The sequence below is a fragment of the Pteropus medius genome, unplaced genomic scaffold (genome assembly GCF_902729225.1).
Source record: "Pteropus medius unplaced genomic scaffold, Ma_sr-lr_union100, whole genome shotgun sequence".
Taxonomy (NCBI): Eukaryota; Metazoa; Chordata; class Mammalia; order Chiroptera; family Pteropodidae; genus Pteropus; species Pteropus medius.
In genome coordinates this window covers 8,226,161-8,242,631 of record NW_024353517.1, presented here as the reverse complement: position 1 = coordinate 8,242,631, position 16,471 = coordinate 8,226,161, and positions in this window count along the sequence as shown.

Here is a 16,471-nt window from a genome sequence, read left to right as displayed (position 1 = left end):
AAGTCCAGGTAGATTCAAGAAGCAGAGCTAAGGTGGGCCTTTTAATTAAAAGTTCCTTTTTATGTATTATCTCATTTTAACCTCATAACAACAGGTAAAGTAAAGATCATTTATTTCCATCACTCTCAAAAAGTGAAATAGCCTGCCCTGGGTGAGATAGCAAGGAATGTGGACCCAAGTGTATCTGTCTTCTAAGTCTGTGCTCTTATCTGTACCATAGATTGCGTGGCTGGGATAAAGAGAGAGGTGTGGGAAATGGTGGAAAATTGGAGGAAGGCCGCCAGCATAAATGTGAGAGCCATATGCTGGAGTACAAAAATGGTGAGGACTGGCCTCGGAGAGGAATGGGGATTCAGGAAGCTGACCCTCAAGGCTGTGTTCTTGCCATACCTTTTGTGCTTGTGTAATTTTGGTCAAGTGATTTAAACTCTCTAAACCTCATTTTATCTTCTATCAAGTTGAGGTGATAATATTAATAACTATCACAATGGGCTATTGTGAGAATTTAATGAGACAAGAATTATAAAATGCTCAGCACAGTGCCTATATATTTCTTAGAGATTAGTAAATATTATCCATCATTACCCTTATTTAAATTATAATTATTATTATAACACATTTATTAGATATAGTGACTAAATAATAGAGCTTAGACTAGGTTTGATGCTGCCTCAAAAAACTCAAATGTGGAATAGCCTTATTTAAAGGAGGAATTTTAGGACCATCTCTAATACCAGTGGCCTGCTGCCTAGATATTTAGAAGTCAAGTTAGCTTACATTGCTATTTGTGCCTCAAGGAATCAGAAGAGCTTTCTCATTAATCTTGAAGCATAATTTCTATGCCCATTTACACCCACCAGGTATTTAATTCTTTCTTTTAGTGCAGTTTTTTTTTTTTAAGAGTATGGCTGTAGTTAATTATGTTAATATATTTTGCCTCACCACACCCCCAATAACTGAAAGATTCCTAGTGGTATGGACTCTGCGAGATTACCCTTGTATGAATTTTCATGATTAGTTTGCAGTAGACTCTTATTAGACATTTGCATGATGAGTGCCTGCTTAGGTAGATGGAGCAATTATAAAATTTTAGTATATATTATGGAGAATAATAAAATTTTAGAATATATATATTATGGAGAAATAATAAAATTTTAGTATATATATATATATTTTATGGAGAATAAGGAATGTATATATATACATTCCTTATTCTCCATAAATAATTATAGAGATCCTTGTAAACAGTAATGTAAGTTTTCTGAGCTCTTGCTGGGGCAGATTTTATTATTAAGGATTGAGCACTCAAAGAGCTTTCATTTCAGCCTATAAAAATAACATGATTTTGTCAGTCCCCAACTTATTTAGCTAGATGCTTTCTTTTTTCATTTCCTATTGGATTTTTTGTCATTTCCTTACTGACTTGTAGGAGTTCTTTTATTCTTGATACAAAGCATTTGTTAATTATAGGTATTGTAAATATCTTATTCCAATCTCTGGCTTGCCTTTTTATTCTCGCAATAATGTATATGAGTAGAAGTTTTTCATTTTATTTTAATCATATTAATCTTTTTTCTCTTTATGATTAGTAATTTTTGTTTATGTAAGATATCTTCTCTACCATAATTTCATGAAGTAATTTTCTATTTTCTTTAAAAATTATTTCATAAATTTTCATGTTTACATCTGTAGTCCATCAGTCCATCTGGAAATGAATTTTTGTGTATAGCGTGAAGTAGGATTGAATATTAATTTTATTCTTTTTTGAGTATCTAACTCGAAATTGTTTAATAAAAATACCAACCTTTCTTTACTGAACTTCAGTGTCACCTCTCTCAGAAATTAGGTCAGAAATCAGGTGACTATATGTGAGTACCTTTTTGCATTATCTGTCTTATTACGTTAGCTTTCTACTGTTCTAATATATAGTTGTGTAAATTCTCCTGCTTCATTCTTCTTCAAAATTGCCTTTACTCCTTTGAGTCCTTTTCATTTCTCTATAAATTCTAGAATCAGCTTATAAATTTCTACAAAAGAAAAATTCTTCTGAGGTTTTATTTGGAATTGTGTTCAATCTGGTATCTTATCAATAATAACACAGTTAAGGGATCAGTTTAACAAGAATTGACATTTTTTATATTTACTTTTTCCATCCACGAATACAGTATATCCTTCCATTTACTGAGGTCATCTTTAATTTTTCCTAATAATGTTTTGAAAGTTTTCTTGTAGAGGTCTTGGGTGGTGTTTGTCACATTTACTCCTAGGTGTTTGATATATTTGATGCCATTTAAATGGTTTTATTTTTTAAATTTCATTTTCTATTGGTGTTTCACTGATGTATAGAAATATATTTAATGTTGTGAATAGAACATAAATTTAGCAAGTTTATTTTTATATTCCAATAATTTCCCATTAAATTTCAACATATGTAATCATGTTGTAGCAAATAACGACTTTCATTTTTTTCTTTTAAAACTGTATGCCTTCTAAATTTTTTATTTACATTCTCGTACTGGCTAGGACCTTATTGCAAAGTTTAGTAAACTTGGTTATAGCTATTAGTCTTATTTCATTCTTAACCTTGGAAGAGAGTTTTTAATATTTCAATATTAAATAAGATGTTTGATATAAGCATTTTATAGCTAATCTTTTTTCAGATTGGAAATTTTATTGTTATTTCAAGTTGCTAAGAAATTTTATTTTGAAAAATTTTTGACTATCAAGTACTTTCCAATTAATCAAGATAATCACATGCTTTTCCTCTTATTTTATTTGATTTTGCTAATTATATTAAACATTTCAGAAGTTTAATCTATCCTTGTTTTTCATAATGAATTACTCTTTTCCTATATCTTTGAATTTTTATACTATTTTATGTGTCATTTTTTCATCTATGTTCATGAGACTAATCAATCCATATTACTCCTTTCTTTTAATGCTTGCTATTGGCATCAAAGCATTGCTAATTTTATAAAATTAATTAAGAAATTCTCCTCTTTTTTTCGGTTCTCTAGAAAAGTTTGTGTAAAGTTAGTGTTTTTTTCCCCCAGGAGTTTGTAAAAATTCACCAGTGAAGCCATCTGAGGTTGGCATTTTCTTTGTGGGAAAATTCTTAATTCTGAATCAATTTATTAGCTCTTTAAGGATATTCAGATTTCTATATTCCCTTTTGTCAGTTTTATTAAAGTGATTTTACACCTAGTTATTTTTAAATATGTTCTTGTCTCTGTCATTAAACTAATGCAATGTCCTATCCTTTCATAAAGTCATTCTCTTTGCTTATCTCCTTCATAGACAAGTTCTTAAAATAATTATGTGTACTTGGTATTTCCAGTTATTGTTTCCATGCAACCCATTCAAGCATTGCTTAGAACACCCTTCATAAATGTCATCAATGATGCCCATAGTGCTAAATCCAGCAGGCACTTTAGTTAGTACTCATGTTATCCAACTTCTTAGAAACTTTCCAATTTTCTTTACCACACATTTTTTTCTTAAATATCTCTCTTCTTCATCCCATATTCCTCCTTCTTGTATGGAAATTTCTCATTCAATTATTTTTTACTTCATTTTCTCAACCAGAAAATTAAAAGATGCAATTTCTCCCAGGATTTTTTATTTTTTTTTTAGCCTCTTCCTAATTAAGTTCATCCACAGCCATAACTTCAATATCATCTATTATTGATTAATCACAAATGTATGTCTCTAGCCCAGAATTTCTCAACTTCAGCAATATTGACATTTTGGGCCGGATGGTTCATTGTTGTTGGGTGTAGTCCTAGGTGTTATAGGAAGCTTGCCACTATCCCAAGCCTCTACCCACTAGATGCCAGTAACATCCCCATTCACACATGCCGATAGGACTCTCCTTCCAAACGTGACAATCATAAATGTTTCTGATTTTATCAAGTATTCCCAGAGGTGGAAGTAATTGTTTCCCATTGAAGTTACTGTTGTAAACGAATTATCTGTTTATATCACACTCAATGCCTACTTAATACCTCATTTTTCAAATCTCAAAGACACTCGAAAATCAATTTATGTAAAATCAACCATAATAATCTGTCCTTTAACTAGAATGTAAACTCCTTGAGGACATACGACAAATATTAACTTGACTTTTTAAAAAACATAATTCCTTTGGAATATGGTAAGTGCTCAATAAGTAGGGATTCAAACATATTTGTTAACTAACTGAAGGAAATATTTTTTAAAGCATTCAGAACCTGTGTCTTTTTCTTGGTTTTATCTCAATAGTGATACATTTTTGTCATTTTAAGGTATAAATTTTATCTTGAAGAAAAGCAAATAACCCAGCATCAAAATTATGTACTAGGTGGTGATCAAACTGAATACGTTTTTTGGAGGAAGAGGGAGGATAACACTGAATATAAAATCTTGATTTTCTTTTTGTGGCTCAGAAATTCTGAAGATAGTTCTCAGAGAGAAATCTAAAAAATTCCTCTAACAATGACAGTATAACTGTAATAATGAACTACTTCCTAGAGAGACTATTTAAAAGACTGTGGGGTGTGTGTGTGTGTGTGTGTGTGTGTGTGTGTGTGTGTGTGTGTTGAGAGAAAGAGAGACAGAGAGAGAGAGAAAATTTATAATAAAAGTAGAGGTAAAGTTTATTTTTATTAGAAGTAATGTTAAATATTTGAAGGAATAAATAATAAAAACCTGTTATGGTTTTGAGAGCAACAGAGCAACAGTTCAAAACATTCAATATACAATGACTTACTAATTTTTCACTTCTAGTATGCTATAAGATTCAGTTCCAGAAATAAAAATTCGTTTGATATATTACTTAAATGTTTCTCTTTTAGTAGTTTTATGAGTACCTTTGGAAATATTAGAGAAATGGTAGATATGTTTCTAGAAACTATCCATGTTCTGTCTTTTTATTAGTTGACATGTTTAATTCAATATATTTAATAATGTGTTTATTGACAAAACAAAATACATTTGTGCAAAATATTAAAAAATAATAGAGGATAGAAATTAAATTAAAATATTTTCTTTTGCTGTTCAATCACACTGCTCTGCCTAGATATTCATTGTTAAGGGACTGTTATGTATTTTTCAGATTGTTTATTATGAAATTTATCTATCTACTCTATTATTTATCTATCATCTATCTGTTATCATCTATCATCTCAGACCATGTTCTTTTAAAATCATGATGCTTTTTAACTTAATATTACTTTTAAAAATTCTAGTATAACTAGATCTACCTCTTCATTTAAAATTTTCACTTGGAGATCATAATGTGTATATATTGTAATTTATGTACTGTAACTTATTTATGCATTTCTTTATGTATGTACATTTTGATGGTTCTAATGTTTCACTGTTGTAGGTATTGTTAAAATGATACTTATATATTTATATGCATCATGATTATTTGTGCAGCAGATATTTCTGTAGTGCATTTCTCAAAATTTCAAACATTTTAAGTGTTAACATAGACTCAAATTTGAGTTTAGGGGTCTGGTATTTTTCTTCTAATATAAGACTTAAGCTGATCTATTTGTATTTTTCATGGTCCTTTATTTTGCATTCCGTGTCTGAGGCTTCTGTCTCTTGCCAGCAAACCTGATGTTTTTCCCATCTTTTCATCTCTCAGCTTAACTCTTTTCGGTTTGATCTCTGCCTCTGAAATATGCCAGGTTCTTGAAGTCATTTTCACGTTATGGATCTAAGCTCTAACGATACCCTTATGATTTTTTTAAGTAGTTATATTAAATAGAACTATTTTGTTTGCAAATTATTAGAGTGAATAATTTGATGTGAAAGATAATGGCCCTGCTAATAGAATGTCAGTATTATGCAAGAAATCACCATTTAATTATGGCAAGGATATTTGACTTTGTCTTTAAGAATTTTGGACTTTGATTTCTCTGCTCTTATAATCACCAAGTCAAGTTATTTAAAATTTGTGTTACTTTAAATTCTCCTTGGGAAACTGACAATGAGAATAGCAAACTGGACATGTGAGATATAAACTTACCATAAAGAAACAAAGAGGAGTTTGCCTTTCTTGTGTCAGGCTGACTTTTAGAGAGGAAAAAAGGTGGAACAGAGTCAAACATGCCCTATTTTTCTCATGTTTACCAATTATGTAAGTCACTCTACTTTCCCTGAGTAAATGTAAAGAAAAAGGTCAGAAATGATGCTATTTGAGTTGTCACTAAGTAGAAAGAAATGTGTTTTCTCTGGGTCAACTAGCAGGCAATTTCTTTTTCAAGATTTTTCACATGTGTGGCAGTTGGTGCTGGCTGTCATCTGGGTTTTGTGTCTCCAACATTCTGGGCTGGACTTCTTCACCAAGTGACCTAGGTCTCAAAAGCAGAGAGAGAAAAAGAGGGCTAGCCCCAGTGTGCAAGTACTTTTTAAGCCTCTGATTATGTCACATTCATAAATATCTCATGGACAAGTCACATACCCAGGTCCAGTCAATGTGAGAGCGAACAATAAAAGGATGTATCAATTTACCATGGTGGGGATGCCTCAATTATAAATAAACTATTCCCATTGTCAATTTCCCAAAGAGAATTTAAAGTAACACAAATTTTAAACAACTTTGACTTGGTGATAATAAGATCAGAAAAATCAAAGTCCAAAATTCTTAAAGGCAAAGCTATATATGCTTGCTTTAGTAAATTAAAATCTGAGGAAAATAAACTCCTTTCAAACCTTTTTTCCACTCACTTTCAATCAGAATCATAGCTCTCTGATGGCTAGTTAAGTTAAGTTTGGTCTTTTTTTATCACTAAAAACTGGCCATCTTCCACCATAATTATTTTTAATTACACAGGCTCTCAAATTGATTTAGTCTCTGCATCTTACTTTTAAGGAGTTCAAAAGTTAAGGAAACACATAAAATTTTAACACTATTAGCCCCAAACTCATAGAATTTCAGAAACAAACCAATGTCTAGCCTGTGGAGTGATAGTCCAAAGTAAATTATTCCCAGAAGCTAGAGCACAGTGCCATTTAAGTCCTTGTTATTTAGAGCAGAGACGGTAGTAATTGTGGAAAGAGCAATTGATGAAGCAAATCTTGGTTTCAACCTTACCAATCTTTGCCAATCATACCAGGCATCTATGAACTGTGGGAGAAATTTCCCTTAAACAGTTTCATGTTGGTGTTTTGTGTGTACTATAGAAGAAATCCGCCTGTCTGCTTTTTCCCTTTCTCTGAAACTAGTTGTGCGGCTATGGATTACAAGAGCTTTGATTCTTCACTGATTGTGGGCTTATAATTGAGATTCTACTCTCTTGTGAATACACACTTTGCTTTATACCCCTCAGGATGATGTTAATGCCTCTGGTATCCAAAGTGAGTAAGAAGTGATTTTCCTGCAAATTGATTAATTAAAAACAAAACAAAACAAAACAAAACAAAACAAAACAAAACAAAACAAAACAATGCCTTCTGAAGGGGATGCTATATTGCTATATACTGGTCTCAAAATCTAAATCACTTAGATAAATCTTATGTAACTTAAAAAAAAAAAAACCTAAAAACAGAACCAACACGTAGCCATATTGGAAGGGGGATATAATTACTCTGCCTAAATAACTATTCTATCTCCTGTTTCTTCCTTAGTCCTTGGCCATGAATGCAAATAAAAACAGCATAAAGAGAAATATAATTTGAGGCTGCTGATCAAGCACTATACATTGATACTTATACCCAATTAACACACTGGTGCTCTGCAGTATCAGAGAACTTCACTGTGTCTGAAATTTAAAGCTGCAACTTTTAGATGTGCCTGAGAAACACAATAAAACCAGCCAAATTATGCCACTCATCAGTGTCTTAAAACTTGTTATATGCCACTCCTGTTTTAAGGTGTCTTAAGAAAAAATAATTTCAATCAACGTAAGCCAAGTCATCTGAGTTAAAAGTCAGTTTAAGTCAAGCCTTATTCAGGTCGGGTAAGATGAGGAGGCTTGGGTGCAAATCTACAGTACATTTTTGTTGTGTCTTCACATGACATTCAATAGCTATTAGACAACCCTAAACTGTAAAGAGCATCAGCAAGTTGTAGATGTTATTAACCACTTAATTTGTGAAACTAAAGTATATGGGTACCTTAATAAGGCTTAATATATACTCAATACATGCATTGAGGTCATACTAGGATTCTTAAGCACTGTTCAATTGGCTCACAAAGGCTGGTCCTATTTCTTACATTTTTAACATTTGCATAGATTTTGGGTTTAGAGTTTTAGGAAGCTATTATATGACACTCTTCTGTCCTTTTTGAATTAATTGAGCAAGATGGCATAGTAATTAAGCAGAAACAAATAAAATGATTAGATTTACTACTGGAGAACTGAGTTTTCTCTCAGTCTAATATTGCTAAACTCAGAACATGAAGAAACAGAGAATGCATTTATTCAGTTAACATACTGGCTCCTCAGAAAAAGTATCAGAACAAAGCTAAACTTGCTCAATTATTTGCCCATCCATGGAATTTAAATTTGAGCAGAATGACACAGGAAGAAAGGGAGAATGGAGTGTAATTTTGCTGCAGTGTTCCAATGAGATCATTTGAGAGTTCTTGGCAGATATTTGCAGCTCTTCCAGTACCAGACATACCCAAGATTTTGGTGATCTATTTTTCCTACAAATTTGATAATATCTAATAAACATTTTTATGTTACTCAAAGTTGATTTAGTTACTTGCAACAAAATAAGCCTATTCATATATTTTGTTTGTTTGTTTTAGTTCTGGTTGTGTTTATCTCTGTAATCTACTTGGAATATCTTTAGTGAATGCTGCGAATTGAGGCTCTAGATTCATATTTTTCAAGTAGCTAAGCAATTTTCTTAGCACTACTGACGAAATTTTTTTTCTCAATGCCACATCTTGATCAAAGATTTTAAATGAATAGTACTGATTAGAATTTCATCCTTAAAATTTGTTATTATGATGATATACTCCTGAAAATTCGAGGATGTTGAAAGTGAGTTTGGTCTCTGAGAATTAAACGGAAACTATAATATCTAATAAATCTGACTATAGGTCCATAAAAATGTAAAGCCATTAGGAAGAGACAATATTTTTCTCAGTCCAGCAAAATGGATATAATCTTCTTTAAGGCATTAAGTATATCTAAATAAGAATCGTGAATCAGAGGGAGTCTTTCTTAGCCACAGACACTAGAAAAGCGGTCACTAAAGCAAACATAAGCAGAGACTATTCAAATATGGTTCAGAGACCAGGTTACTGGACTAATCACACATCTGCTCCTGAAGATGAGGCAGTCTTTTGGGTGGGAGATACATCCTTGGCTGTAGTCAACAGATTTTAGGCAAAAACTTTCAAATATTTCTAATACCTTGCAACAACAAACTAATAATGAAATATTTCAACTTCAGGTGACCAAACTGACACTGTTCTGATTCCCTGCTCATCAATATAACTTCTGAATAGAATATGCTCCCTATATATCTAACCTCAAAGAAAATTTATTGATCAGAAAGATTTTTGACTACTCTCATTTTCTGATATAGTTGTTTCTGCTTATAAATAAAATGGTTTCTCACTGGGATTTGTCTTTCTATACAGCTTGACTATACACAGCTTAAAAATAATATTTTCTTTGCTAAGGAATGACAACCAACCAACAAATCAATCAACCAGCAAACTCAACTTACTAGGGATAAAAAAAATCCAAGTGGTAATTCAACAATTTGAAATAAATAGGATACAATAGAAGCTCTCTATAACATTGTAAACTAATGATTCAACTACAAAGATGATAATTCAACCAAGAAAAAAAAAGTATATTAACCTCAACAGCCAAAGACAAAAGTAGGAAGGAGAAATAGACTAGTAAAATCTCAGAATATAGTAGACCTTACCTTACTTTTAATATCTTAATGATTGACTAGAGTTCAAGAGCCACAAGTTAGAAAAACTATTTCTATCCAATCTTCAGTATGAAAATTCAATACATTTATTTAATTTAGATATAAGCAGAAAACAGCAGTTACCATGTTCAGGGAAAACAGACAGGAGCTAAACTGGGGAATTTGCTAGCATGTTAATATTTTTCCCTGATATAGTCACCTACTGATTGCTGTGGGCATATATATAATGAAATTCTAGATCTATTATTATAATGAAAAATTAAGTGATTGTAGAGGTCAGTGCTAACATTTTCTGTTACTGAGCTTAGTGTGTGTGTGTGTGTTTGTGTGCATTTATCTTAAACAATCCCAGTATAGCCTTTCAATATGGATGTACCTGAATTAGAAAGTGGAATCCATATTAATAGTATTTGAAGTTAGACTTTATTTTTTTCTTTTAGAAATATAACCAAATTTATAGCATATTTTGACAGTAACTATAGAGTTTGATGTGCCCTGAATGCCTTTCTTACAGGCTGGTCATTTTGTTTATCTTCTACTAGAACATCTAAATTCATCATTTTAAGACCATTTCACAGCTAATGAAAGAGCCGAGACGTATTTTTGAAAATCATTGTCTGTCCTCCTAATTTCTCTAACTAGCCTTGTTGAATAGCCTCTTCTGCATGATCATTATGAAATCTCAATAGGATATAAGACCCAGATCTCTGGATTGATTGAAGCTTGATTGATTCCGTTCTGCTTCCCACTGTGGCAGGTAATCTGGCTCTGCTTATCCACTGTTGGAAGGTTAGCATAGCAGCTCTCTTCCATGCTTTTAAGTTGACCAACAGATTAACTGGACATGTTTCTCTCACAACAAAGGCAGAAGCAGAAGAGATCAAGCAAAACCAAGTACATCTTTAAGGCCTATGCTCATAAATAGCATGCTTTTACTTCTACCAATATTCTCTTGGCTAACGCAACAGTCAAGGCAACAGTGAGGCAGAGCACGAGTGTGGATGCAGGAAGGAATAAGAAATAGGGTCAATAATTTATTCTGGAAAAATGAAAAAATCACTTTTCCAGTAGCACACAGATCATAGAGACGAGTATTGTTTTTTTTTTAAATGGTCTATTTAAAACAGATGTCTCCAGAAGTGCCTCATGAAGAAGTGTCATTTAAAGAGCACAAGCTCAGGTGGCACATGACATAGCATATTTTTACTTTATCAGTTTAAATATTCTGGCCTTCAATGTCTAGGTTCAAGTTCTAACTCTGTCACTAGTTTTACCTCTATGATTTAGGACAGTGGTTCTCAAACTGTAATGTGCATCTAAGTCAGTTGGTGGGCTTGTTAAGACAGAAGCAGTGTCTGATTCATTAGGTTTGGGGTGGAGCTTATGCTGCTGGACAAGGTACCACAATTTGAAAATTATTGATTTAAGCAATCTAAAAAGTGAATCATTAATAACTATAATAGTTGGTTTCTGTTTTAGAAGGCCCCAAGATTTCTTTTTCTTTATTTTCATTGTTTTCAGTTTTGAAGAGAAATGATTTTCCTCATTCTGTACTACTTGCATCATCTTCTATTCACAGACTTCAATAAATCTGGGGGGATTTTGTACTTCAGCTGACTTTTGGTGATTTACAATCAGTGGATTTCAAGCCTTTGTGAATATCAAACATGCTTATTTGCCTCATCAGCTAACTGAGCAAATTTAAGAAAAAGAATTTGTCTCTGTATTAATTAAAACCTTTTGGTACTTAAATCATCATCTAAATGTGATTCAATTCAGCAAACAAGTACCGAGTTCCCATTCTAAGATCGTCAGCTAAATGTTCTTGAAAAAACAGAGAAGGTTAAAAAAGAATTCAACTCGTCTATGGCCTTGCTACCCAGAACAAGACTGATCCCATCTGATCTCAGTTAAGCAGGGTTGGTTCTGGTTAGTACTTGGATGGGAGACCATCTAGAAAGACCAGGTACTGTAGGCGTAAAAAAAATAAAAAAGTAAGAGATTGTAAGCTGACAAGTTCTTTGCAATCTGTAAGGTCTACCAAGGATTGCCTAGCCTAAAAAAAAATAAATAAAGAGAAAAATATTTTAAAAATTAAAAAATAGAAAACAATACAGATGATAATCTCCTCTGGATTTGATCTATTCGACATTTATTCTGCAATAGTCAGATTTGTATTCCAGAAAGAAAACTCAGCTACCTATGTGGAGACTGAATAGTTTTTGAAAGTATAGGTAAGTAATAGGTATTTCTATAGGAAATATTTCAAGCTTTACACAGTGTCAGAATCTGGATATTTTTGTCAAGGGGGTTGTGTACATTGCTTACCAAGTCAAAGCATTACAGGCTGGTGTCTCTGGCTATCATTAGCCTCATGCAATCCTATGAGTGTACTAAAAAATCCTGCATAAATTGCTATGGGGCAATTGTGCCACAGCTAATTTAGTGCATTACAAAATTAAATTGCTGTAAAACCCATCAACATTTACTGTAAATGTGACTTTATACTAAAGCTTTTTATACATTTTTGGCTTTTCTTCCCGCCCCCCCCCCAGCTTTATTGTGGTATAACTGCCAAATAAAATTGTAAGATATTTAAAGTGTCCTCAATGATGATTTGATATAGATATATAGGGAAAGGATTCCCCCATCAAGTTAATTAACACATCCATCACCTCACATATTTATATTTTGTGTGTATGAGAACATTTAGGTTCTATTTTCAATTATACAATATACTGTTATCAACTATAGTCACCATGTTACATATTATATGCTCAGACTTTATTCATTTTACGACTGAAAGTTTATATCCTGTGATCAATCTCTCCTTAGTTCCCTACCCCTGAGGCCCTGGAAACCAATTTTTCACTGTTTCTATGAGTTCAGTTTTTTTTGAGTCTACATGAAAGTGATACCATGTAGTATTTGTCTTTCTTATTTCACTTAGCATATTGCTAAATGTACTTAACATAATGCTTTTTGTTATTGAGTTCATCCATATTACAAATGGCAGAGTTCCTTTTTTCTTAAGGCTAATAGATGACATAGATAGAGATAGAGATAAAGATAGAGATAGAGATAAAGATAGAGATAGAGATAGAGATAATATAGATAGATATAGATATAGATATATAGATACACATATACATATACAAGTTCACATTTTTTAAAATCCATTCTTCCATCCACAGATACTTAGGTTATTTACATAACCTTGGCTATGGTGAATAATGAATGCTACAAAGAACATAAAAGTACAGGTATCTTCTTGCGATAATAGTTTTGTTTCCTATGTGGAATTGTTGGGTCATATGGTAATTCTATTTTTAATTATTTGTGAAATCTTCATAATGTTTTCTATAGTGGCTGCACCGATTTCCATTCCCAGCAACAGGACACAGGGTTTCCTTTTCTCCATGCCAACACTTGTCATCTCTTATCTTTTTGAAAATGGGCATTCTGACAGATGTGAGGTGATATCCCATTGAGGTTTTAATTTGCATTTCTCTGAATATTAGTGATGTTGAGCACTTTTTCATGTACCTGTTGGCCATTGTACGTCTTTTTTTAGAAAAATGTCTATTCAGGTGTTTTGCCCTTTTTTAATTGAATTATTTTTGAGTTGTATGAGTTCCTTGTATATTTTGAATATTCACCCATTATTTGGCACGTGGTTTGCAAAAAATCTTCTGCTGTTTCATAGGTTGCTTAAGTTCTAGAAGTTATCTTTTTTAGATTTTAATAGTTTTCTTTTCTGTTCAGAAGTTTAATGCAGTCCCATTTGCTTTTGCATGGTGTTTTTTGTTTGTTTGTTTTTTGCTATTTATGTCAAATTCAAAAAAATATTGCCAAGATCTATGTCAAGAAGCTTACCATTTATGTTTTCTTCTAGGACTTTTATAATTTCAGGCTTTTTATTCAACTCTTTAATCTATTTTAAGCTGATTTTTGTGTGTGGTGCAGGATAAGAATTCAGTTTTATTCTTCTACATGTGAATGTCCTGTGTTTCCAACATCATTTATTAAAGAGATTGTTCTTTTCTCATTATGTATTCTTGGTTCTTTTGTTATAAGTTAATTGACTATATATGTTTAGGATTATTTCTTGGCTCTCTATTTTGTTCCACTGATCTATGTGTCTGTTTTTATGCCAATACTGTAATGGTTTAATTGCTATAGTTTTATAATACAGTTTGAAAGCAGGGAACGAGATGCCTCCAGCTTTGTTCTTCTTTCTCAAGATTATTTTGCCTACTTGGGGTTTTCTGTGTTTTCATATAAATTTTAGGATTGTTTCTCTGGTTTTGTAAAAAATACCATTGGAATTTTGATAGGGATTATATTGAAACTATAGATTTCGTTGAGTAGTATGGGCTTTTTAACATATAATTTTCCATTCGATAAGCACTAAATATCTTGCCATATATTTGTGTCTCTTTTAATTTATTTCATCAATATTTTATAGCTTTTTGTGTACAGATCTCTCAACTCCTTGGTTAAATTAATTTGTAAGTATTTTTTGATGCAATCATGAATGATAGATAGGATCATTTTCTTAATTTCTCTTTCTGATTGTTCAGTATTATACTATAGAAGTACAACTGATTTTTGTATATAGATTTTGCATCTTGCACATTTACTAAGTTTGTTTATTAGTTCTAACAGTTCTTTTGCGGGGGGAAGATATTAGAATTTTCTATATATAATATCATGTCATTTATGAACAGAGATAATTTTACTTCTTTTCTGATTTGGATGCCTTTTACTTCTTTTTCTTGCCTGTGGAATAAAAGTTGTGAAAGTTGGCATCCCTGTATTTTCCTAATGTTAAAAAAATAGCTTTCATCTTTCATCTTTGAGTTTGATGTTGGCTGTGGGCTTGTCATATATAACTTTTATTATGTTAAGGTACATTTTCTCTGTACTCAGTTTGTTGAGTTTGTTTGTTTGTTTGTTTGTTTTGTTTGTTTTTTTTATCATGAGTGGACGTTGAATTTTCTCAAATACTTTTTCTGCACCTATTAAGTTGATCATCTAATTTTTATCCTTCATTTTGTTAATATTATATCATTGTGATCGCTTTGTGGATGTTTAACCATTCTTGCATTCTTAGCATAAATCACACTCATTTGTGGTGTACGATCTTTTTAATACGTTGTTGAATTCAGTTTGCCTATATTTACTGAAGATTTTTACATCTATGTTCTTCAGGGATATTGTCCTACAATTTTCTTTTCCTGAAGTGTCCTTGTTTGGTTTTAGTATCAAAGTAATGCTGGCCTCATAAAATGTTTGGAAGTGTTTCCTCCTCTTCTACTTTCTGAAAGAGTTTGAGAAGGAGTTACATTAATCTTTTTTTGAGTATTTAGTAGAATTCACCAGTGTTGCTATCTGTTTCTAGATTTTTGTTTGTAGGGATGTTTTTGATTACTAATTTAATCTCCTTAGTAGTAATTGATCAGTTCAGATTTTCTGTTTCTTCATGATTCAGTCTTGTCTACCTGTGTCAATAGGGTATTTTCTCATTCTTCCATTGTGTAGAAGTTGCTCAGCTAGTGTTTTTTATTTCTTTCAGAGGGAATTGCTCTATGTGCAGTTGTACATTTAGTGTGTCCTTGGGAGGAGGGAAAGTCAGAAGTCTCCTATGTTGCCATCTTGGTTGACTCCATTGAGAGCCTTAAAAATTTAATTGGCCATAATGTGATTTGTTCTTACTACTTGGTTGAATGTTCTCAGTTTGAGTGAGTTTGAAAATTAGAATAAACATCGACTGCTTAGTTGGTCTCAGTGAAAACTAAATCCACTGCAAATGTTTTTCAACTTATGATGGGGTTACATCCTTATAAACTCATTGTAAGTTGAACATATCATTAACTCAAAATACATTTAATACACCTAATCTACCGAACATCATAGCTTAACCTAGCCTACCTTAAACACATACAAAACACTTACATTAGCCTACCTTTGGGCAAAATTATCTCACTGTTGCTGCCCAGCATCATAAGAGAGTGTTATACAGATATTGCTAGCCCAGGAAAAGATCGAAATTCTGCTGGTTTCTACTGATTGCCTATCACTTTCACGTCATCATAAAGTCAAAAAATTATAAGTTGAACCATCATAAGTTGGACACCATTCGTATTTATTTTTCAGAGATTCAAAATATAATAAACATTTAATATAAAAGATTAACAGAGTTTATTCCTAGGGCCAATTTTATTTTAGTTAATTGGGAATTGTTGTAAGCTGAAGGAGAATTGTACATTTACTTCTTATTCAAAAGAAACTTGTGATAAATCTTCTCAATTATAAGGTTTGCTTACCATTTCTGCTTTTGTTCCAAGCAACTTCTAATCTCCTTTTTGTATCTATGGATTTGCCTATTCTGAATGTTTCATATAAATATGATAGTAGAATATGTGGCCGTTGTGTCTGGCTTCTTTAACTTAGCCTCATGTTTTCAAGGTTCTTCCATGTTGTAGCATGTAGCAGTACTTTATTCCTTTTTGTGCCTTTCTATTTTATGAATATGAAGCTCATTTTGTTTATCCATTTATCGATTACTGGGCAT